This window comes from Azolla caroliniana, unplaced genomic scaffold (assembly GCF_043228905.1).
Source record: "Azolla caroliniana isolate FFs.n. ecotype wild unplaced genomic scaffold, voAzoCaro1.0.p SCAF_13, whole genome shotgun sequence".
NCBI lineage: Eukaryota > Viridiplantae > Streptophyta > Polypodiopsida > Salviniales > Salviniaceae > Azolla > Azolla caroliniana.
This window is the reverse complement of record NW_028230448.1, coordinates 10,112,911-10,139,163: the sequence shown is the minus strand read 5'-3', so window position 1 is coordinate 10,139,163 and position 26,253 is coordinate 10,112,911.

Genomic DNA, 26,253 nt, shown 5'->3' with positions numbered 1-26,253 from the left:
GTGTAACTTTGTAACCGTTAGACGAACGAAGAAGATCTCGAGGTTGTTGTTGTTACCCCGTACGAGATGTACGGAGAGTCAATGTGATGAGCGAGGGTCAAATGTTATCATGATGATTGTTGTGTGTGTGTAGGGGGCATAAATGTAATTGTAAGTCAATACATATGTGAACACATGCACACGTGTGTGCATGTGGATGGATACGAGGAGGTGTGAGTGAGTGTCCAGTATGAATGCTCTAGGGGGCTTACACCCCTTTGTATCTACCCCCTCTTGTACTATTTAACCCTCTTATGGGGAATGAATGAAAAATGAATCATTTCTCTCTATCTATCTCTCTCTCTCTCTCTTCCCTCCCCTTAACGTTGAACCCCCTTGGGAGGGGGGTGGAGCCATTCTAGGCACCACCCCCCACCCCGCAATGCTTCTTAATGCTTGTCTTGTTCTTCATGATCTCTCTCACCATCATAGTTATCATTCATCATCGTCGTCGTCCTTAACCCTAACCCTAAAACGTATAACAGTTGCCTCTGAGTTTCTTATTATACTTCTCCTCTATCATAGTGATCTTGTTTCTTGGGGTTTGTGAACCACCATGATTTTTTTCCCTTTTCGGGTTTTCGATGTTAAATATCTGTCTCCTTTCTAAGTTTCTCCATTTCTGTTTGCTTCTGTTTGAGCATTAGCTTGCTCGTTTTCACTGCACTCAAACACATATTCGTAAGCACAACCAGTTGTGGCCGGTCTCGATCCTAACATCGTGCGGCCTAATAAACTCGAGATGTTTGCAACCTACATGATGATGATTCCTTGCTCAACAAAATCGGCCAGGTCACCATATCAGACCCCTTTCCTATCGACATCCTGGTGTGCATCAATGACCCATCCCAGGGAATGCGAAGCTCAGAGCTCAGTCACTTTACAACTCGAGATGGGCTACTCTATTGTAATCACCTCCTTTACATACCAGCTAGAGTATGTCGCACTCAAGTCCTACAAAAATTCCACGATGATCCTCTTGTCGGCCACATTGGGGTCACGAAAACACTAGAGTTGCTATCTCGAGGGTTTTGGTGGCCCCAACCTTGGAAATTTATGAATTTATCAAGACATGTGACGTTTGTCCCCGCTCCAAAGCGGCTCACCATCGTCCATATAGCCTTCTCCACCCAGTTCCACTTCCCAATTGACCCTAGGCCTGTCTCCTGATGTACTTTCCCTCATGTCGGTGGCCAAGACACGGTGGTAGTAATCATCGATTGGTTTTCGAAGATGAGTCACTTTGTCCCATGCCCAAAAACCATTTCGGGGCAGAAGACGAAGGATCTTTTTCTGAAAAATGTCGTTCGTCTACACAGATTACTTGAGGATGTCTCCTCTGATCGAGATCCTCAATTTATCTCCCACTTCTAGCGATGACTTTTGCAAACATTCGGAACTTCTGTGAACTTGTCAACAACGTACCACCCTCAAACTGATGGCCAAAACGAAATAATCAACCAAATACTCAAATAATACCTCTGGTGTACAGTAAGCTACCAACAAGATGATTGGGTGGACTTCCTTGCCATCGAGGAATTTGCCTACAATAATAGTATCCATGCCTCAACTAAGGTTTCTCCATTGTTTGCAAACTATGGGTTCCACCCTCGTTTCAACATTTCCATTCTTGTGATTTTTGTCAATCCGTTGGCAGAGATGCATGCCCCCACTTTACAAGATGTCCATATTGACCTCTCCCTTGAGCTCCGTATTGCTGGCAAATAGTACAAGGATCACGCTAACCTTCATCGCTTGGCCGCACCGACCTTTGCAATCGGTGACATGGTTTGTTTGCTACGTTGCCATATCGCCACCCCTCGTCCTTGCACGAAGCTAGACTACAAAAAGCTAGGCCCCTTTCGCATCATCGAGCGAATCAACCGAGTCGCATTGCAGTTAGCACTTCTCCCCGCATTTAGGATTCACAATGTTTTCTATGTCTCTCTCCTTGAACTATACCATGCTTCTCAAATTCCGGGAGAACAACCTCCTCCACTGCTACCCGTGGAATTATCGACAGGGGAGGAATACGAGGTTGACCAAATCCTCAACTCCCGCTTGCGGCGACATTTACAATATTTGGTCTTACGGAAAGGTTACTCCATTTTGGATGCCATGTGGGAATCGGTTACACATTTACAAAATGCTCCAGAGGCCATTCAAGCTTTTCATCAACGGTACCCACAGAAGCCAAACTTAGGGGGAGGATAATGTCATAAACGTCTATGACATTTGCAACCCCACGGTGGAAGGTAGGTATTGAACCCAAGACCTTTTGGTCTCCATTAGGCAACCCAACCAACTAAGCTACATCCATCCATGCATCTTTGTATAAAATCCAACTTCATGTTGGTAGATTTAACAATTGAAATTCCTAGCTTGCATACATGTATTCTCTATTCCTAGCTTGCATGTATCTTCATGCATTATGTATTCCTAGCTAGCATACATACCACTACCTTCTTGTATAAATACTCAGGTGCACCTTGATTCTAATCAAGGTGAACAACACCAGTTACAGAATCATAAGTCAAGTTCTTGTTCTTTTTCTCTCTCCTAGTTCTTAGTCTCGTCTTGGTTCTACTCTATTATACTCGTCCGTGGCAGTTATCAAAAATGAAAAAAACTAAGATTTTTGAATGCATGTAATCTGTAACTAATGCATACCTAGACGAGGATAGAACTGGTGGTGTGTTGGTGCTCTAAAGGTGCAATGTCGATATCAGAATTTTTGTGTTGCGGGAGCTTCATCTGCATTCGTGCTCAAAGTACTCCATCTATTTGGATTTGGAACTCAAACTCAGGATTAGCAAGACTTTGATTACATTCAAGTTGAGTTTAGATAAGGGCAATGTTCCCCAAGTTCCACTACATCAAAAACCAAAGTTCAAAATTTTGAGTATTCCCATAAATTACCTATTCACCATAACAAATGACATGTATTTAAGAAATAAAGCAAAATAATTTTGGAAATGATCCTTATGATTTTCCCACAAAAAATTAGCTAAATTGTTGAGAATCAAGCTCAACATAGTGCAACGTGTGAACACACCTTTTGAGAATCTATGATTACTCAAAAGTCAAGAGTCGCACCACTACTCTCTACACATTAACTATGTGTCACAGAATCATAATCTATGACACATAACTAATGAGTTACATATTCCCCATGACTATGAGTCCTCACATTCCCCAGAGAGTGGTCGTTGTAGTTAGTTAATGAAGAGAGAGGGTGACTATATATAAAGCACCCTCCTCATACTTCATACTATGTCGGTTGTGACTCCTTGTAATGCTACATTTTTTATTTTTCTATTCTATTTGTGAATATACACCTTCTTCTTGAGTATTCCTTTTTCTATATATCTTGTGTTCTCTCTTCTCTCCTGTAATTCCTCTCACACATACACATAACACACATCTCTTTTGCAACACAAGAATGATACACGATTCTTTACATGGTATCAGAGTGGTTTGGTAGCTCGATCTAGCCCATCCAGGTGTGTTGTGTTCTACACCAACATTCGAGAAGAACCGGTCCATCACTATCGTAGTGCAACTACATAGCCCATATTCAAGAGAGAAGGAAAAGAAAAGAATGAAGAAATCTTCATTGACAATGAATACTCAAATGGGGAGCGCTCTCTCTAGCGAGAAGCTAGTTCGAAACAACTTTGCATCTTGGGAGTACAAGATGCACCAATACCTTGTCAGCCAAAGCTATTGGGGTTACATCAAAGGAGCACAAGAAAACCGACCCGACCCGAAAGACGCCGACTACGCAACATGGGAGCAAGCGGCAAGTGTTCACGACCACATGCTCGGCTACATTCGAGAAGCCGAGACGCCAAAGGAAGCGTGGGAGAATCTACGAAAGATTTTCACCACCAACACAACCACAAGAAAGCTTCAACTCCGCCAAGAGTTGAACAACATCCAACAAAGGAATATGTCCATCACGAGCTACACCTTGAAGATCAAGGAGCTTTGTGACTCGCTCGGCTCGATAAGTGTCAATGTGGACGATGATGAAACGGTGCAAATATGCATCGACGGCCTTGCACCACGGTTCGGCGCGATCAGGACCGCCATATTAGCACAGGAGAATCCATCGGTGTTACAGGCATGACCATATAATATCTTGTGGTGAGAATTTACCGTAGTAATTCTATACACGTGGATAACTGTGAGGGTTAAACGAGAGTGTAAAGAAGGGGAGGATTACTTTTAATCCTCGGGATTGAGACAACCCATTAGGCCAAGTGTGAACTTGTCTAGGGGCCTTGGGTATCGCTATAAATAAGAGGCCTAGCTACCCTCATTTGATCATCTTGTTGACTACGTCGAGACTCTATCTTGTGGTGGGTCAACTCTTGTAGCAAGCGAGCCAGCACCAAGTACGACTCGACGCCACGGCGGTGGTATGGGACGCCGATCGAGGCTCAAGTTCGTCTCGATCCCTTCGCTCGGGGGTGGTTGGGTGGATCGATACCCTTCTTTCTCTCTCTCCTTTCTATCTAGATCTATCTTTTATCCTTATTTTATGCTTACATTAGTTCATGTCTCTAACAGTTGGTTTCAGAGCCTATGTTCTAATGTTTCTTTTGTTGTCTTTTGTTTTGTTGATTGATGGTGATCGATCGATGTGTGGTCGGCCTTGATCCAGACAACGATCAATAAAGGAACTTCGGTAACTCTTTCCTTCTTCTTCTTTTTCTATTTTTTCTTCTCCCATCTAATCATGTGTATAGTCTTTATGTAATTGTTTTCATTAATTTAATGATGTTATAGTGGTAATTAATTGGTTGTATAAAATGTTTACATATGTTTTATGAGGTCAATACCTCATTTGACATATATTGAATATGTGATTAGTGTCGTATGCTCACGAGGTTAATACCTCAACTGCGTATTACGCTCACATACATATGTTACGTATCCATATGAGGTCAATACCTCAATTTCATTGTAAATGATATGTGTTTGGTCTCATATGCATAAGAGGTCAATACCTCAATTGCGTATTACGATGAACCCTTATTTTTGGATGTTTCGTTTGCATAGAGGTATATGCCTCGATTACATATCTCGATTATATCATTTATGGCTATTTGATGTAACGATTTGTTTAATATATGCATGTGGTCACGTGTATACATATTTGATCGTATATATGTGATACTATACATATGTGTATCTAAGTTATTACGTGATTTTAATATCGATTGTTTTCCTTTTTCGGGGAAAGGCTCTTGGTGGCCATCCTCACATTTTTGTGAGAATGGCATTGTTAACATCCCTTTTTTCAACAATTTTTTATTGTTGACATTCTCATTGGTGACTTCGACTTTATTACGTAAAGAAATGCCTATACCCACAATGATGTTGAGAACGTAGGGCTTGACCCACTTCATGTGAGGTCGCTCCTATGTCACACATATCCAACATCCCTCCCTCATTACATGGATACGATGCCAGTATGAGATCATTCTTACGAAAGGCATTCGTAATGATATAACCATGTGATGGGCCACGTGGGCTTACTATGAAAAGAGGGCTCATTTGGCTTGACCATTAGGTTGCACTTTGGCGTATGTCATCGTAATTACGACACCTGAGGTTAGGTAACGTACCAACATATTTTGTAGTAAACGAGGGGGAAATAAGAACTCTTGACATATATGTTTCTTTTTAAAAAAACATATATGGGCAAATGCCTCGCATATCTCATATACGCATGAAACATTAAACATTCAAAAAGAGCAACCTACTTGGTTGGCTCAAGTGGTTAATGCATTTGTTCTCGAAGTCTCGAGTTCAAATATGACTAGGACCATACAACATCGTTGATACATATGATTATAACACATGTTTAGACTTGAGGTCTAAGTGCACTTCGGGGTCCCCTTAATAGGACTTAAAGAGCCGAAACCACATATGTGGGCACCGAAACATAGTTTATTGTTAACATTTTCTCCGTGTATAAACTATTCATGATGCGAACATATATGGTTGAGCCTCGGGGAGCCGCCATGAAAAAATCGATATAGAGATCAGGGAAAGACATTAATTTGTCACCCCCATGGTTTTTAAAACACCTTTGTGTTACCATAGTAACCTGATCTTGAACCTCATCTCATACGTCTAGAGGGGTATTGACGTGAGATCATGATATCGATTAATGTTTGTCCATGATATGTTTACATCACAACATGATGTTATGATTATTTGTCTGACCTTATCCTATTTCTTTGCCAAAAATAATCATTTAATGGCTCAAAATAACGACCCAATATCATCCGCTCAAGCGGAAGGAACTCAAGGAAATCCTCTTGGACAAATGTCCATTGAGATGTATTTTTCGCAAATAACCCAATACCTTAGTTTCACCGCTCAACAGATGACCGAACTTCGGAAATCTCAAAGTGCTCTTGAGGCACATATCATTAGTTTACAACGTGAGACTAATAGACCTGATGAGCAATAGGGTGAACCATCGTTTGTCGTTAAGCCATTTATGGGAGAAAAAAAGGAAAGAACCAAAGAAGCAATCTACACGTGGCTGGGCCGATGGGAGTCTCATTTTGAGCTCTATACCACGCCAAATAGTATGAAGATTGCATATGTCAGCCAAGAACTAGGGGGTAAGGCCGCCACCTGGTGGCGTGGGCTCCGTACTTTCGGGAAATTGCCTGATACCTGGACAGATTTTCTCACAGTTTTTAAGGGCCAATTTCTACAACCTCCCTCTCAAACCAAAGCAGCTCAAGCTTTAATGAACCTCTCTAGCAGGAAATTTTCTTCGCTAGAAGACTATGTCCACCATGCTAGAACCCAAATCCAAAAATCGATTCTAGAAGGGGACAATTGGTTAATAGCTTGTTTTGTCAATGGCATCCCCAATTCGGACTATCTCTGGATAGTGCACGATAAGGATCCAAAATCCTTCAAAGAGGTCGTTGAAATAGTTCTTCGCTATCAACGCACTTCGAAAAAGGACCATAACAAACCCAACGAAGCGCCCGGGACTAAGCAGTCGCAATTCACTGGGAAACGCAAGACCCCCAACAAATTCATGGATCGCAATTGTAAGCAACAACATCCTTTTTGCGTATTCTACAAAAAGAAGGGTCATACAAAAGAGCAATGTCGAAAGCTCCAACGGAAAGAGCACGACAACAAAGCTAAAGCTGCAGACCATAAAGGTCAGATTCCTAATGTCCTTCAGGTCTATACACATCATTTAAGTAATTGTCAATGTTCTTTCCCTCACTATGTATTGGGTCCCAATGATTTACTACGTGCAAACGGGTATATCAATGGATCTCCCGTACAATTTTTGTTTGATTCGGGAAGCTCACACAACTTTGTGAATGATCATTTGGTTAAAATATGGGGAATCCAAACCACTGTAAGTGATCACGCCTATACGGTGCACTTGGCGGATGGAAGAGTACAATACATCAACGGGGTGATTCATTCATTAGGAATTTCTATTGATACTTATATAGAGGAAGTAGACTTCCATGTAATGAATCTTTGTACCACCGATGTAATACTGGGTTATCCTTGGTTCTATAATAAAAGCTCTTCTTTATCTATTGACTGGGTTCATCATTCAATAACTTTTGTACTGAAGGATTGTACTCATTTTATTCAATGTGTAAAAAAACAATCCCTCTCGATGGTTTCCTCTCCATCAATATCCGCGTTGTCTTGTTCTACTCTATTTTATTGTGTACTTGATACAGACATTTACGTTTACAATATCGATAATGTCTCGGTTCAATTAACATATTTTGAACAACAACAACTTGATGAAATCTTAAATGATTTTCGTGATGTTTTTCCGAGTGAACTACCAGATGGGTTACCTCCTAAACGTAATATAGACCATCGTATAGATATTGTACTTGGCGTTGCACAATAAGTATACCTCCTTATCGCTTAAGTCGATCCGAAGAGGATGAGGTATCTAAGCAACTCAAGGACTATTTACGAATGGGTTATATACGTTATAGTAAATCTCCATGGGGTGCACCAGTTCTCTTGGTTTAAAAGAAAGAGGGCACATGGCGTATGTGTATTAATTACCGACGCTTGAATAAAGTGACGATCAAGAATTCGTATCCATTGCCCCGAGCTGATGATCTAATTGACCGTCTCTAGGGAGCTCGGTATTTTACGAAACTTGATCTCCGTACTGGCTACCATCAAATTCGTATAAGTGAGGATGATGTTCCTAAAACGGCATTTCATAAGCGCTATGGCCATTATGAGTTTTTGGTTATGCCTTTTGGTTTGACCAATGCTCCGGCTACATTTCAACAAGAAATGAATGACATTTTCCGAGAACAACTTCGAAAATTTGTCGTTATTTTCTTGGATGATATTTTAGTTTATAGCCGTACATTACAAGAACATGTTAAACATGTCCGCTTTGTTTTACAAACATTGCGTGACAAACAGTTTTATGCGAAGATCTCAAAATGTGAGTTCTTCAAGAAATCAATTACTTATCTTTGACATTTCATAACCGAACAAGGAGTTGAAATTGATCCTTCTCGCATTGAGAAAATCAAGCTTTGGCCCACTCTTCGGAATATTCGAGAAGTTCGAGCATTCCTTGGTTTTGTCAGGTTTTTGCGAAAATCCCTTCATAATTACTCCCAATTGACAACGTTGTTTACTGATCTTCTAAAAGGTCAAACATGTAAGTCTACAAAACCTATTGTTTGGAATGCTGCACTAGACCTCGCCTTTAAGGAACTCAAGGACCTGGTGTGCAAGGCTCCTTCACTTCTTTTACCTGATCCTTCAAAACCTTTTGAGGTTGAAACCGATGCAAGCGATTATGCTATAGGTGCTATCTTATATCAAGATGGTAAACCAATAGCATTCGAGAGTAATAAGTGGTAAAGTATATCCATGGATTTTATTGTTAGCCTTCCTCGCACCCAAAAAGGCCATGATGCCATCTATGTTGTGGTTAATAGACTAACTAAAATGGCCCGATTTATTGCTACTAAAACCACGGTAACAACTCCTGAATTGGCTTACCAATTCGTTGACGAGTTATTTCGTTTTTATGGGTTACCGATGGATATCGTGAGTGATCGAGATCCAAAGTTTACTAGTGACTTCTAGACGCAAGTCTTCAAGAAGTTACAAACTACATTGAGCATGAGCTCCACGGATCATCTTCAATCCGATGGACAAACAGAACGAGTAAATCAAATTATTGAGGACATGCTTCGAGCATACGTTGGTGCAAAAACAACAAAATGGGAACGTTATCTCCCAATTTTGGAGTTTGCTTATAATAGCTCCAAGCATACATTGACGAGATATAGTCCTTTTATGTTGATGAATGGTTTTCAGCCACGAGTCCCGATTGATGTTAATATACATCATGATGAGTTGCGAAGTACGCAAAACTTTCTTCGGGATATGCAAGATATGTTGCACATTGCACGAGATAATATAAAAACAACTCAAGATAGAGCGCGTTTTAATGCCGATCATCATAGGCAACCTCGTGTATTCAACCCTAGATAGAAGGTATTTTTACATGTACCTCACAATTCTAAGATATTGTCTAAGGCTAATTACGCTAAGTTAGCCCCACGATTTTATGGACCTTTTACAATCCTCAAACGCATTGGGGCATCAGCCTATTGTCTCGCTCTTCCCGATGGTGTTGAAATTCATCCAGTTTTTCATGTGAATCGTCTAAAAGAACTTCTAGGTTCTGGTGACAATATAGTTACAACTGAAACTCTGGTTACTTCTAAAGAATTATCTTCTAAACCACATGTACCAGAAAGAATTCTCGATGTTAAAACAAATAAATTACGTACTAAAGAAATCCGAGAATTTAAAATAAAATGGATGGATAAATCAATAAAAGATGCCACATGGGAACGCGAAAATACTCTCAGAACTAAATTCCCTAACTTTCCATTGCAAGAGTGCAATGTTTTAAAGAGAGGGAGTATGTTACGGGCATGACCATATAATATCCCGTGGTGAGAATTTACCGTAGTATTTTATATACGTGGATAATTGTGAGGGTTAAATGAGAGTGCCAAGAAGGGGAGGATTACTTTTAATCCTCGGGATTGAGACAACCCATTAGGCCAAGTGTAAACTTGCCTAGGGGCCTTGGGTATCGCTATAAATAAGAGGCCTGATTTGATCATCTTGTTGACTACATCGAGACTCTATCTTGTGGTGGGTCAACTCTTGTAGCGAGCGCGCCAGCACCAAGTACGACTCGACGTCACGGCGGTGGTATGGCTTGTTGATCGAGGCTCGATACCGTCTCGATCCCTTCGCTCGGGGGTGGTCGGGTGGATCGACACCCTTCTTTCTCTCTCTCCTTTCTATCTAGATCTATCTTTTATCCTTATTTTGTGCTTACATTAGTTCATGTCTCTAACAATCGTCCTTCTTTGATCTTCATGTTCTCTTTGAGAACTTGACCAATTCTCTCGTACAAGTTGAGATTTGGATAGTTGTTGGTGAATGTCATGCAGAAAACTTCCCAACTCGCCAACAAGCTCGATAGGGGGGCAAGGACTTTCACTTCTTCCTCGACTTCTTCCTTGAAGTTGATCCCTTGGGAGGAGAGTTCAGAAAACACTTGTCTGAAGGTGTTGATGAGGGAGGTCGTTGGGTCCGACTCTCTCATCTTCATATTAAACAGTGTTGAGTGGACAAGCTCAACCAGATCTGGATCGATTGAAAAAGCCGGAGACGGATCGGTATCCGGAACGGATAATGGATAGGTCTCAAGAACAGTACTAGGACAGAGAAGTATTGTTAGGAACAATACTAAGACAAAGAAGGAATTAGTACTAAAAGATGAGGATTAATACTAAGGGAGGTGTAGAACTCTCGAGAGAAGGAAAGAGTGAGTGAGAGTGAAAGAAAGAGAGAGAAAATGATGATAACAAAAGATATATATTATATTAAGAGAATATACAATAGTAGCTAGGAGGCTTAAGACTAGCATTGAACCAATTTGGTTCGAAATAATGCTTTAATTGGTTCGAAATAATGCCTTGTGCCTCCTTTTATAGTGTTCTCAGGAGTACTCCTAAAGTTTCTCGAATGTTCCAAAGAAATTTGGAATATACATCAATTTTTCTATAGTAAAACTTAAATGAAAATAATATCCTTCGTATTACAACATATAGTCTAATGGTCAAGAACTTGACCCATGTAACATAAGTTCATGGGTTCAAGTCTTGCCATATCATGACACTATCCTCCTTTCAAAACGACGAGTGTCACGAGTCGTTTTGGATTGAGGACGGTTTGTCTGAATATTGACTATGGAAGTCTTCAAGAAGAGAATATACAATAGTAGCTAGGAGGCTTAAGACTAGCATTGAACCAATTTGGTTCGAAATAATGCCTTGTGCCTCCTTTTATAGTGTTCTCAGGAGTACTCCTAAAGTTTCTAGAATGTTTCACAGAAATTTGGAATATACATCAATTTTCTATAGTTAAATATAAATGAAAATAATATCCTTCGTATTACAACATATAGTCTAATGGTCAAGAACTTGACCCATGTAACATAAGCTCATGGGTTCAAGTCTTGCCATATCATGACACTATCCTCCCTTCAAAATGACGAGTGTCACGAGTCGTTTTGGATTGAGGACAGTTTGTCTGGATATTGACTATGGAAGTCTTCAAGAAGAGCATGAGCATTGGTCACATTCTCTATTGGTTCGCAAGTACGCTCACTGGAACTATATCCTAGCCAATCAACTAAATAGTAGAGCTTGTTGAGAACAATCTTGGAATCAAGGAAGGTGGCAACCTCGTACTCAGGTCCATCTTCAAGTTCGATCGGGGGTGGAGGTTGTTTAATACGACCTGGCATGGTGTTGTCTTGATAGGGTTCTAGGAGAGAACTATGAAACACCGGATGTATCCGAAGTTGTGGAGGTAGATCGAGACGAAAAGCTACATCATTCATTTTTCCAATAATACAGAAATGACCTAATCGCCGATAATCCAACTTCTCACATGGGCGAGTAGTCTTGATGTGTCATCGTAGTAGCCATACCCGATCTCCAATGTTAAAACTGGATGGAAGCCGATGAAGATCCGCGTAAACCTTATGTGTTTGTTGAGATTGTTGTAGATGAGTAGATAAATCCGCTTGTATCTTGCATAACCGCTCCAAACGATCCTTTGCACAAGGATTTGTGGGTAACTCTGGGGTTTCAAATACACACCATCGGGGGTGGCAGCCTGTATAAGTAGAAAATGGTGTAACCTTTGTCGATGAGTGGACAGAGTTATTATATGCAAATTCGGAAGGAGAATATCCGCCCAGCCATCTTGATGATAGCTTCGAAAGCACCGAAGCTACTGCTCCAGCGTTTGATTTGTTCATTCTGTTTGGACGTCTGTTAGCGGGTACTAGCCGGAGGAGAGGTTACAAGTGACCTTGAGCATTTTCAAGAGGTGCTTCCAGAATTTCGAGATGAATTGGGGTCCATGGTCGCTGATGATACTATCGGGAAGGCCATGATGCCGACATACTTCACGCATGACAGTTTCGGCAGTTTCTTAACTGGAGATTTCCTTAGTACATGGCAGGAAATGGGCCATCTTCGTATATCGATCTACTACTGTTAAGATCGCATCGAATCCCTTAGAGACCGGAAGATCTGTGATGAAATCTAGAGCAATGGATTGCCACGGCTTGCTTGGAATTGGTAATTATTAGAGACATAGACTAATGTAAGCATTAGATAAGGATAGAATATAGATAGATAAATAGAAAGGAGGGAGCAAAAGAAGGGTGCCGATCCACCCGACCACCCCCGAGCGAAGGGATCTAGATGGACTCGAGCCTCATTTGGCGTCGCATACCACCGCCATGGCGTCGAGTCGTACCTGGTGTTGGCGCGCTCGCTACAAAAGTTGACCCACCACAAGACAGAGTCTCGACGTAGTGAACCAGATAATCAAATGAGGGTAGCTAGGACTCTTATTTATAGCGATACCCAAGGGCCCCAAGCAAGTTCACATCGACGTATGCTTGGAGCTGTTAGAAGCAAACTCCAAAATTGGGAGATAACGTTCCCATTTTATTGGTTTTGCACCAACGTATGCTTGAAGCATGTCCTCAATAATTTGATTTACTCGTTCTGTTTGTCCATCGATTGAGGATGATCCATGGAGCTCATGTTGAATGTAGTTTGTAACTTCTTGAAGACTTGCGTCTAGAAGTCACTAGTAAACTTTGGATCTTGATCACTCACGATATCCGTCGGTAACCCATAAAAACGAAATAACTCGTCAACGAATTGGTAAGCCAATTCAGGAGTTGTTACCGTGGTTTTAGTAGCAATAAATATGGCCATTTTAGTTAGTCTATCAACCACACCCCAAATGCAAACATGGCCTTTTTGGGTGCGAGGAAGGCTAACAATAAAATCCATGGATATACTTTCCAACTTATTATTGGGAATGTCCAAGGGATGTAAAAGTCCTGTGGCTTTAAGTCTCTCGACTTTGTTAACCTGACATTGGTGACATTTAGTCACATAACTATGTATGTCAAGGCGCATCTTAGGCCAATAGAATTGAGTGGAGATGAGAACAAGTGTATGATGTATTCCAGGGTGCCTTGCTGAGGGTGCATCATGGCATTAAAAAAGAATTCTCTTTTTGACCTCAAGCAAATCTAGAACACAAACCTTCCCATTACGGTAGAGTAGACCGTTAGCAATGTGGAAGTATTCCTTCAAGGATGTGGTGGTGTCTGTTCCAGACTCAACTCTTGCCCAGTATTTCGCAAAATAATTGTCATCAGGATACTTTCCTCGAAGGTGATCATGAAGATCTGATGATATTTCAGTGAAGCTAAGCATGTTAACTTCACGGATGCGACTTAGTCATCAATGACAGTGTTCATGGATCCTTTACGATATTGTATGGAAAAATCAAAGTCCTGGATGAGATAAGCCCATCGTACCTTACGACCTTTCAGGTCTTGTTGGTCACAAAAATATTTCAAGGACTCGTGGTCCATAGTTACCACAAAGCGATTTCCATAAAGATAATGGCGCCATGTTTTGAGCACATGTATAACTGCAAATAATTCATTTTCTTGAATGGTATACCGACATTGAGCAGAATCAAGTTTCTTAGTCTCGAATGCTATTGGTTTACCATGTTGTGACCTTCCCCCTCTTCTCATACTCGAGAACGGAAGACCAAAATTTGGCTCCCACTTCCGTAGCTTCATTTCTGTCTTTCCCAACTCTTATTCCGGCCGACGCAGCATAGTGCATCGCATCCACATGAGTCGCATCGGCATCCTCCATAGTTTTCTTCATTCCTCCTCTTCCGAAATTCACCCACAGGGGTCTTCTAGTCTCGCTCGAGCAGATCATGTTGTCATCTATGTACACGATATTTTGTCGGATCGCCTCTCGAAGGCTCGCGCAATCCCTTCTCATGTGGTCCATGTTATCGCACCACACGCATCTAAAGGGTTCTTTTCCTTTGGGCCCCCGATGATTCATGTTGGCTAGCGTGACCGCCTCAAACTTCTTTGCCAGTTCTTCGATGATGTTGTCGTCAATCTTCTTTTCTTCCGGACTACTTTGTTTGGGCGGCTCAGCTACTTTCGGTTGTCTTGTTTTCTCCGCAACAATCGATCCCGCCAAGTCGGTGTCATCAACCCACTGACGACGCTTGTCGAGCCTAATGCATGCTCGCTTTACCGCAACCCAGTCCGCCACAAGCCCGTTCGCTTGGGTATCATCTTCGAGAAGAGTCCCCAACTCCCGTCTATCCTTCATGTCCACGGCCTTCAAGAAGTACAAAGTCTTGTCCTCTTCAAGTAGCACTTGATCGATGTTGGGGAGACGGCCAAACATCCGGTCGAATTCATCGTACACCCTCGAGGCACTCATCTTCTTATTCTTCTTCTCTATCCACTTCATCAGGGCATGTCAAGTCATCCTTGTTGAGTCTTCAGTTGCGAACTCCGTTAATATCATTTTCTCGAACTCGAACCATGTTGTCTTACCTTCTTGAAGTTCGATGACACGTCTTTGAACGTTGTTGGCGACAACTCTCTTGAAGCTTGCGATTTGACGTGCTTCGGACACGTCCCTCTGATTCATCTCCCTTCTATATGCATCAAGGAACTTCATAACGTTCCTTCCATCGAATTGGCCCTTGAGCTCTACGACACGATCGACAGCCTTCTCCACGCTCGCGTCGTTGTCCCGAGATCTCATCATTTGCTCGACAATTAGCATCATCCTTTCGAGCTCTCCCGCTTGGTTGCTTAAGGACGCCATCTCCAAGTATTAATCTCGGCTTGATCCTTCCTACCGCCTCTTTCACGTCGGGTTCACCACTTAATTATGTCGTGCGGATCATGAGGCGGAACCGCCGGGGTTCTGGACCGGAAGGACTTGAAGTTGGCGCAAGCTTTAGCGAGAAAGTATTTAAGCTAGATTGAAAGAGAGATTAAGATTGAACTCTTGATTTTAGATTTAAGAAACAAGTTAGACAATCAATTTGATAACGAATTCTCTTCTTCTTAATTTCATAACCAAAAAAAGCCTAACCCTTCTTCTTTTTCATCCCTTCTTTTATAGATGCTCTCATGCATATGATGCATTTGAGGGTACAAGACATACATAAAATGCATGTTTGTCATTTGGCGCTCATGTATTACATGTGGTGCATGATAACCATGTCACTCATTTTAGCTCTCATGTATGAGAATTTCCATCTAAAACTACAATGATAGAAATATAAACTCAACTAAATGTCATGGCTTAATGGTAAGCCTATTGACTCTTAACTAGGAGGTGCAAGGTTTGAATCCTCACTTGCCCTCCTTGTGTATATATATATGTGATATTTATTTATTATTTTGGTCGTTGGTTGCCGCCTCGCCAGTTGCCGCCAGATGCCGGTGCGCCACCGTCGCTTTGCCGGCTGCCGCCGGATCACGGGCTCCATCGTCGGTCCGGTTTTGGTTGGCCAAAACCTTTACAAGTAGCTAGGCCACCTCCACTCTTAGTTCAAGTTACTTTGAACTCTCTATGCTCCACACATAGACACAAAGATAATAACTTTTGCTCTACCTTATATATGATAAGAGCCGTATTTGTCGTGCCTATGTGAGATATCTCACAATTTTCTCTTTTCCTTTCACAAACTTTATACCCTCATATCTTGACATCTAGTTGTCCGTTTCTCGTGTAATAAAGTGCATTCGAAAGCTCTTGAAAACCTCCATCATTTTGTACTTAGATACTTCACTATTATTGTTTTATGTGATTCACACTCGATTTTGTATGTTTTATGTGATTTTCACACCATTGCCGAAAATCTTCACGACAACGTATGGTATCTTTATCATCTCTAACTTCTCCATCTTGGTCTTCGGACTTTGCTTTCCAAACAACTTGCAGTTTGTAGGAAGTGTCATCTTGACCAGCTTCGCATCCATCATGTTGAACCATTGAAGCACCTTTGTCACGTACTTCTCCTGTGACAACCACAATAGCTTCTTCATCCGGTCCTAGACTATGTGCATCCCCAATATCTATCTCGTCGGACCTAGATCTTTCATTGAGAAGGTTCGGTTCAAGGGCTTCTTCATATTTCTAATTTTGATTTGGTCTAGTCCGACGATTAGCATATCATCCACATACAACAGCAATATCTAGAAGTCTCCTCCGTTAAACTTCTTCATAAATACACAATGGTCGGCTTTTGTCTTGTGGCATCCCTCGTCGGTCATGAAGGAGTCAAACTTCTGGTACTATTGCCAGGGAGCTTGCTTCAGTCCATACAAGCTCTTCCTCAATTGGCATATTGGATGCTCCTTCCCTTTTCTTAACAAACCCCTCCGTCTGTTGCATGTAGATCGCTTCTTCGAGGTCACCGTGCAAGAATGTCGTCTTGATGTCTAGCTGCTCAACCTTGAGGTCCATGCTTGCAGTTATGCTCAACGCAGTCCAGATGGATGTCATCTTTACTACCAGGGCAAAGATCTCATCGAAATCCACTCCTTTCTTATGTTGAAACCCCTTCACCACAATCCAGGCTTTGTACCTCGCTAGATTTCTTGCGTCTCCAGGGTTTAGCTTGTACACCCACTTGTTTCGAAGAGCTCTGTTTCTTTTCGGATGCTCTGTCAATTCATATGTGTGGTTCTCATGCAGGGAATCCATCTCATCCTGCATGGCACTTAACCACTTGCGGTTGTGGGTGTCTTTCTTTGCTTCTTCGAAACTTTCTAGTTCCCCCTCGTTGGCCAGCAACACATGCTCTACATCCGGAAATCTCTGGGGGGCCTCTTCTCTCCCTAAGGGGATATCTTCTTCCTTGGTCTTCGGCCACCGGTTCCTCTATTTGTTCTTCATCTGAATCCGATTCGGGGTCTTGTCCAGTTCTAGTATCTGATTCTTCTTCAGTTGGTCTGGTTCTTTATCTGAATCCAACCGGTTCATCATGGTCTTCAATTTACATCTAGCATCTCCAACCAGATGTGTCCTAGCATCTTCCAACAGATCTTTGTCAGTCAACCCGGAGTGCACTATCTTCTTCTCTGACTACCAGTTGGCAATAGTCTTGTCTTCCATGAAAATGGTGTCTCGACTCCGGAACACCTTCTTGTCGACCATGTCCCACACTCGGTACCCGAACTCATCATCGCCGTATCCAAGGAATATGCATGGACGGGGCTTCGAATCCAATTTCTCTCTCTTGTCCTTTGCAACATGCACGTAGGTGAGACAACCGAACACCATCAGTTGCCGGAAAGACACATCTTTACCAGTCCATACTCTTTGTGGTGTGTCTCAATCCAAGGGTGTTGAGGATGATCTGTTAATCACGTACATCGTCATCATCAGCGCCTCAACCCAAAATGTCTTGGACAGTTTAGCATGTGCCAACATGCTCCAGACTCTCTCCATTACGGTCCAGTTCATCCTTTCCGCCACTCCATTCAGCTCTAGTGTCTTCAGCACAGTGAATTCGAGCCGGATTCCCTTTGACTAGCAGTACTCATTGAACTGCCCCCGGTATTCTCCTGTGTTGTCCACTCGAACCACCTTCAACTTCGGGCCGGTTTCCCTTTCCACTCTTGCATGGAAGTCCTTGAAAACAGACAATACCTGATCCTCTGTCTTCAGCGGTGAAACCCATAGCTTCCGGTTGTGGTCGTCTATGAACGTCACGAAGTAGTGCAATCCAGCATGTGACTTCATGTCCACTTGGCATACGTCGGTATGCACAAGTTCCAGCGGTGCATTCCATCTCGACGGTGGTCTCGACCAAAATGAGGTTTGGTTTTGTTTGTCGGCCAAGCAATAAATGCACTTCTCAAGAAGCACGTCTTTCACCTCCGGAATGAGGTTATCTTCGGCAAGTCTTCGCATCCATTTCGGGCTCATGTGGCACAACCTTTTGTGCCACAACTCATCGGCATTTTCGGATGCCACGTTCACTTCCTCCCGAAAATTTTGGGCATGCATCAAGTACAATGTGTTGATCTTCTAGGCTTGGGCCACAATCAGGCTTCCTTTGCTGAACTTCATGACTCTGTTCCGAATGCTACCCGTGTAGCCTTCATCATCTAGCCAACCGATTGATATCAGGTTTAACCAAACCTCCAGAACATGTCAGACATCTCTTAGCAACAACTAGCACCCAGTTGATGTTGTAAACTGTTGAGAAGCAAGCTCAACATGGTATGTGATGCTTATGAGAAATAAGCTATAGTAGCTATTTAGCTACTAGTGAAACAAAAAGGTAAAACAGCTATTTAGCTAGTGACAGCTAATTAGCTAGTGAACAGCTATTTAGCGACTGACAGCTAATTAGCTACTGGCAGCTAATTAGCTGCATGTGTAATAACTTATGATTTAGGTAAAAGTAAGAGTGAGTGAATAGGAAGTAAGTAGTAAGAAAAAACAGAGAATAGTGAGTGTAGAACTCTGAGAGAGATAGTGAGCATAGAGAGAAAGAACTCAGAGAGTGAGAGCAAGAGAGAAAAACAAACGAGAGCAAGTAGAGCTCTGCGCATAATGAAATAGAAGAAGTTTTTGGCTGCTACAGAGGTAAGTCTCCTTCCCCCTTCCCTTCTGTGTTTGAGCACTAAACGATCTAGCACACCACGATCCGCCGCGCACATAAGAAGAGCTCGAGTGCCTTCTTCACGTTTTCTTAACATGGTATCAGAGCAGAGTAGCTCGTAAGGAAGAGTATAGCAGTGCCTTAATCTGAGAAAGTTATTTCTCTGGTTGCTGATCAGAAATCAGAAAGTTACTTGTTGAAGTAACTAAAGCAAAACCCTGGTTTTTGGAAGAAAAAAAATGGCTGCAGAGAATGTAGGCCAAATGGTCACAGAGAAATTAGATAAAAACAATTTCCCGGCGTGGAAATTCAGAATGACAAACTTTCTGATGGGGAAAGGATACTGGGATTACATTGAAGGAGACCTAGAAGAGGCTCCAGAGATCCCAGAAGAGAATGCAACAACTGCACATATTAAGGCATTTAAAGATTGGAATCAAGGGGCAAGGAAAGTAATGCATTGGCTCTCACTTAGCATCTCAGATTCGATGCTTGGGCACATACAGGATGCTATGCTCCCAAAAGAAGCTTGGGACAGTTTGGTAAAACTGTTTGCAGTAAACACAAAAGCTAGAAAGCTACAGTTGAAGACCGAGCTAAATACCTTAGAAAAAGGTAAGATGTCAATAAATGAGTATGCCTTGAAAATCAAGAGTATATGTGAATCACTTGCTTCTATCAATGTGAAGATAGAAGATGATGACAAAGTGGAAATATGCTTAAGAGGCTTAGGACCTCAATACAAGAGTTTTAAAACTTCTATGCTCACAAGGGATAGTATCCCAAGTTTTTCAGATCTGGTCTCAATGCTTGTGGTAGAGGAAAGGAATCAGATGGATGATGCAAATAAAGGAAACTCAGAGAACGAGGGGCAAGCCCTCTATAATAATGCCGGAAGAGGCCGAGGAAGAGGCCATGGAAGATTTGGCTCAGGAAGAACCAATAATAATGGCTTTCAAGGAAGAGGACAACAAGCTCATAGAGGAGGAAACAACAACAGAGGCAGGGGGAGCAACCGAGGTAGAGGTAAGCAAACTTATGTAAATGATGATGGCTGCTGGTATTGTGGAAAACCAGGCCATACACAGGCTGAATGTTACAAGAAACAAAATGATGAGAAAAGAGGAAAAGGACAACAGAGTAACTATGCCTCTACTAGTGAAGATTGTGAAAAGGAAGGTGTTTTTGTAGTGCAACATGAGATAGCAGCAGTGGCTGAAAGCTCACAGAAATGTAATGAAGAGTTTACGTGGTATGTAGACTCGGGGGCATCTAACCATATGACTGGACATGCAAATTGGTTTGAGAGTTTAAGAGAACCAGAGGTTCCTGGTTATGTACAAACAGGTGATGACACAACTCACCAAATAAAACATGTTGGAGATATCCCATTGTGGGAAGAAAGAGGAAAAACCAAGTATATGTTGAATGTGATGCATGTTCCAAACCTTGCTAAGAATCTGATTTCTGTTGGACAGATTGTAGAGCAAGGTATGCAAGTGAAGTTTAAGCAAAGTGGATGCTATATAGAAAAGAATGGGAAGCTCATTGCAAAAGGGAAGAGACAAGGAAGAATGTTTATCTTGGATGTAGAAATGCCCAAACAGTTTTCAGCCATGTTTGCAAATGGAACGAGTGTAATCTCAGATGTGGAAATGTGGCATAAAAGGATTGGCCATATAAGTATGCAAACATTAAAGAATATGTTGAGAAAAGATGCAGTGGTTGGACTGCCGAACTTGAAAAAGTGTGAAATGGGAAAAGTATGTGAAGCATGTCAATATGGTAAGCAAAACAGGTTGCCATTCCCTCATGAGAGACATGTAAGCAAAAATCTGTTGGATTTGGTACATACAGATGTATGGGGACCAACAAAGAATGCATCTATTGGTGGATGCAGATTTTATGTTACATTTATTGATGATTGTTCACGGAAGACATGGGTGTACTTCATGAAGGAGAAAAGTGAAGTATTTGACTGTTTTCGTAAGTTTAAATGCATGGTAGAAAAGCAGGCTGGTAACAAGGATAAAATGTTTGAGATCTGATGGAGGAGGAGAGTATTTCTCCAATGAATTTTCTGATTTTTTGTGTAATCAGGGAATAAGAAGACAGTTCACATGCCGATATACTCCACAGCAAAATGGAGTTGCTGAGAGGAAAAACAGAACTTTGGTGAACATAGCAAGGGCAATGATGACTGAGAAGAACATGCCATTATACTATTGGGCAGAAGCTGTAAATACAGCAAATTACATTTTAAATAGATATATTACATCAGGAGTACATGAGGCAACTCCTGAAGAGTGTTTTTATGGCAGGAAGCCTAGCTTACAACACTTGAAAGTGTTTGGATGCCTTGCATATGTACATGTGCCTGCAGAAGTAAGAAGTAAGTTGGATCCAAAAGCAGAAAAATGTATCTTTGTTGGATATTCAGAAGAACAAAAAGGGTACAGATGTTATAACCCTGTGACTAAAAAGATTGTGACAAGTCGAGATGTGATATTTGATGAGTTGGCTAGTTGGTACAGCCCAAAACAGAATCTAGAGATTGATGAAGACTGTCAAAATGAAGACAAAGACAGATCAGAAAATGTAGAAGACTGTCACAAAGATGGAGACAAGGTTGGACAGCAAAGTCCAACATCAACAGAATGTTCTGGACCATCAAAAAGCTCAGATGGTAAATCTGATTCAAATTCATGGAGTGGAAAAACTGGACAGAAAAAATCTGATGACAAAAAAGGAAAACAGAAAATGCCAGAGTATGAAATCCCGGATGACCTATCAAAAAACATGGAAGATGAAGATTCAGATATGTCTTTGGATGATCTCCTTGGAATACAGGAAATGAAAATCCCTGGTATGGAAAAGGCAATAAAGAATGCAAATCAGAAACTGAGAAGATCAGATAGAGAGAAAAAGATTGTGGAAAGATTTGGGTATGATACATATATGGCTATGCACTATGCATATATGTCTAAGGTGGTACAGATCCCTGATCCAAGTAGTTTTGATGAGGCTAAAACTGAGAAGAAATGGGTGGACGCAATGCAAGAAGAGATTGATGCATTGGCTGAAAACAGAACATGGGATTTGGTGAAGTTACCAAAAAAGAAAAAGTGATGGAAGGTGAAGTTAATCTGGTGTATGTGAATACAAATCAGCAGGTTGCTGATATCCTTACGAAGGGATTGAGTGTGGAAAAACATACACAGTTTCGGAACATGATGGGAGTTGTAAACATTGATGAGATGGCTAAAAAGCAAAATGGAAAAGAAGATTGAAGAGAACCTCAAGCAAGAATAAGTTGAGCTTGAGGGGGAGTGTTGAGAAGCAAGCTCAACATGGTATGTGATGCTTATGAGAAATAAGCTATAGTAGCTATTTAGCTACTAGTGAAACAAAAAGGTAAAACAGCTATTTAGCTAGTGACAGCTAATTAGCTAGTGAACAGCTATTTAGCGACTGACAGCTAATTAGCTAGTGAACAGCTATTTAGCGACTGACAGCTAATTAGCTGCATGTGTAATAACTTATGATTTAGGTAAAAGTAAGAGTGAGTGAATAGGAAGTAAGTAGTAAGAAAAAACAGAGAATAGTGAGTGTAGAACTCTGAGAGAGATAGTGAGCATAGAGAGAAAGAACTCAGAGAGTGAGAGCAAGAGAGAAAAACAAACGAGAGCAAGTAGAGCTCTGCGCATAATGAAATAGAAGAAGTTTTTGGCTGCTACAGAGGTAAGTCTCCTTCCCCCTTCCCTTCTGTGTTTGAGCACTAAACGAGCTAGCACACCACGATCCGCCGCGCACATAAGAAGAGCCCGAGTGCCTTCTTCACGTTTTCTTAACATAAACCACATGTCTCCTATGCCGACAATTCGGCATGCACCTTCATTTCCGATCCGGACTGTGATCTCTAGCTTTGTACGATGAGAAGCATTTCCGGTTGGGGGTCAGATGGAACAACGCGCTGGAGTCAACCACCCATGTCGTTTCATCACTGACAAGATGCAGCTCACTCTCCTCGGTGATTAGCATCAGTTCTTCTTCACTTGTGTAATCACCGACGTTCCTCTCCTTTTCGAAATCTTCTTCGGTTCCGGAATGTCGGCTCCCCCTTTGGTTTTCTAGAAGTGTCGTCAATTCTTCTGGAAGTTCCCCGGCTTTCCGCAATACAAGGAACTGGGCCTCCCCCTTGACTTCGACCTCATCCCCAATTTGTCCCGGTTTTGGGGACTTTGATTCCGGCCTCTTCCCTAGTTATTGTCATCTTCCATGACCATGGCCTTCAGATCGGTTCCGAACACCCGATCCTTCCGACAAGCTTCTTCATCCAACAAGCTTGATATTACCCTTGCTAGGCACAACTATTTTCCTTCCGGCCTAGCATTGCCCAAAGTGACAACTAGCGTCTCCCAACTCTCCGGGAGGGAACCGAGCAGCAGCAACGTGAGTACCTCGTCGGCTAGAGGTACTTCCAATGAGATTGTTTTATTTATGAGCCCCTGGAATACATTCATGTGCTCCGCCATGCTGGATCCGTCCTGGTACCGGAGTCTCACTAACTTCCGGAATACCGAAACTCAATTTACTGCATTTTTACTTCCAACATGGTACCGATTTTCTCCCAGAGCACATGAACCTTACTTTCTTCATTAAAGTTGTTGTACAGGCTCATGCCGATGAAGCATCTAATGTATGTCGCCGTCTTCACATACATCACCTCCCACATCGTGGCATCGATCTTGTCTAGTTTCTTGTCCCTGAACCGTACCGATAGCCAGAGATCTTTGACCTCAAGCATGTCCCTCATCTTCGACTTCCACACTGGGTAGTTGGAGCCGATGAGCTTGAACATGCTTCCAAATGACTATTCCATTTTCTTCAAGGTTTAGAACCTTGGCTTTGATACCAGTTTGTGAGGAATAGCACTCGGCCACAACTGAGTCTTAAACTCAATGGAAGAACAAAGCAGAAATGGAGATTAATACACTTACACAGACAGCAGAGAGGACACAGAATGTTTACGTGGAAAACCCTAATAGGGAAAAACCATGGGATCCCACAGACTCCAACTATCACTATAAGAGAAAGGGGGTACAATAGGAGACTCAGAGGCAACAACCTCGAGCTCTCTACAACCTCTATACAATAATATCTCTACACCCACAAAGTGATTTCCCTAAGTCATATTTATACTTATATAACTTTAGGACTATTTACAAATGTGGCCATGATAGGCACACTAGAAACATATTTACAGATATGTCCCTGGATTCGGTTCACATTGGATCCATCCAGATCCGTCCAGTCTGGCTCATCCGGAGGGACCGAATTCCCAACATTACGTTGATTGATTCCAGAGCATCCAACCATATGATGAGCCATGAAGAGTGGTTCTCATAACTGGAATAACCGGAATAACCAAGAGTTGTCGAAACCAGAGACGACACTCCTCACCTGATAGTGCATGTCGGAGAAGTCCCCTTGATTCATGTCTGACAACAAGGGAAACTTATGAACATGTTTTATGTTCCGACAATAACAAAGAACCTGGTGTCAGTCGGATAGATCGTCGACCAGGGGATGCAAATGCGGTTTACGCACCTCGGGTGCTTCATCGAGGAAGAAGTCCAGATCATCGCGCAAGGACACTGGGACGGGAGGATGCTTATCCTCGACACCAATTATGTCGGCACTGATCTGTTTGCAAAAGGTCAAAAGGTCAAGTCAGATATCGACTTGTGGCATAAGCGGATTGGCCATGTCAACTATCAAAGGCTTCAAGACCTGCAATCGAAACAAGTTGTTTTAGGATTGCCGAAATTTAGTGGTCGAAAGGCCCAAATTTTTGAAGCTAGCCAGCTCGGGAAGCAACACCGGCTTTTGTTCCCCACCGAAAGAAACCAGAGTTGTAACAAGGTCGACTTGATACATCTCCTTCATCGACAACTACAGTTGGCACACGTGGATCTATCTCATCGAGAAGAAAAGCGAGGTCTTGGACTATTTTCGGAACCTGCAAAGCCTTGTCGAACGGGAAATGGAGAGGAAGATCAAGTGTCTGCGGTCGAATAGCGGGAAAGAGTATTTTTCCGGCCAATTCAATAGTTATATTCAACAAAAAGAAATTTGGAGGGAATTCAGCTGTTGATAGACACCGGAACAAAACGGTGTGGTCGAAAGGAAGAACCGGTCGATTGTGGAGGCAGCACGGGCGATGCTTGAGGAGAAAATCATGCCCAAGTTATATTGGGCCGAAGCGGTCCGGATGGCCGTCTATATCCAAAACCGGGTCGGGGATAAGGTGTCAGCACACAAGCTATATTTTGGGCGGAAGCAGAATTTAAAGCACCTTAGGATATTCGGTAGCATTGTCTATGTGCATGTGCCAGATAAGTAGAGGAAGAAGTTGGACCCGAAGTCGGAGAAGTGCATTTTGGTTAGCTATTCTCATGAGCAGAAGGGGCACAAGTGTTATAACCCCAGGACTAAGCAAGTACGAGTAAGTCGAGATGTCGAATTTGACGAGTCAGCATCCTGGTACTCTCTACCGACTCCGACCCCTGACTCTGACCCGATTCCAGGGGATCAAGCCAATGAGCCGGAGACGATCAAGGCAGAAGAAGAAGACGACTTTGGTACTCTAGATGAGAGTCTGATCTCATTTTGGCTAAGCGGGCCGAATGAGCAACTGAGTTGGATCGACCAGTCAAATGAAGAGTCGACGAGTAGAGGAGATTCAGTCGTGCTTTCCCCGCATAAGGAACCAATGAGACGGTTCACGCGTATTGGCAAAGGACGCAAATTGGCATGCCATTATGGAGGAAGAGATGCGGGCACTCGATGCCAACGACACCTGGGACCTAGTTGATTCTCCCCAACATTGCAAACCGATCGGTTGCAAGTGGATGTACAAGGTAAAGTATAATCTTGATGGTTTGGTCAACCGGTACAAGGCCCGGTTAGTGGCAAAGGGGTATGCACAGACCCACGGAATCGACTATGATGAAATCTTCACTCTAATAGCAAAGATGATGACGGTTTGTGTGGTGCTCG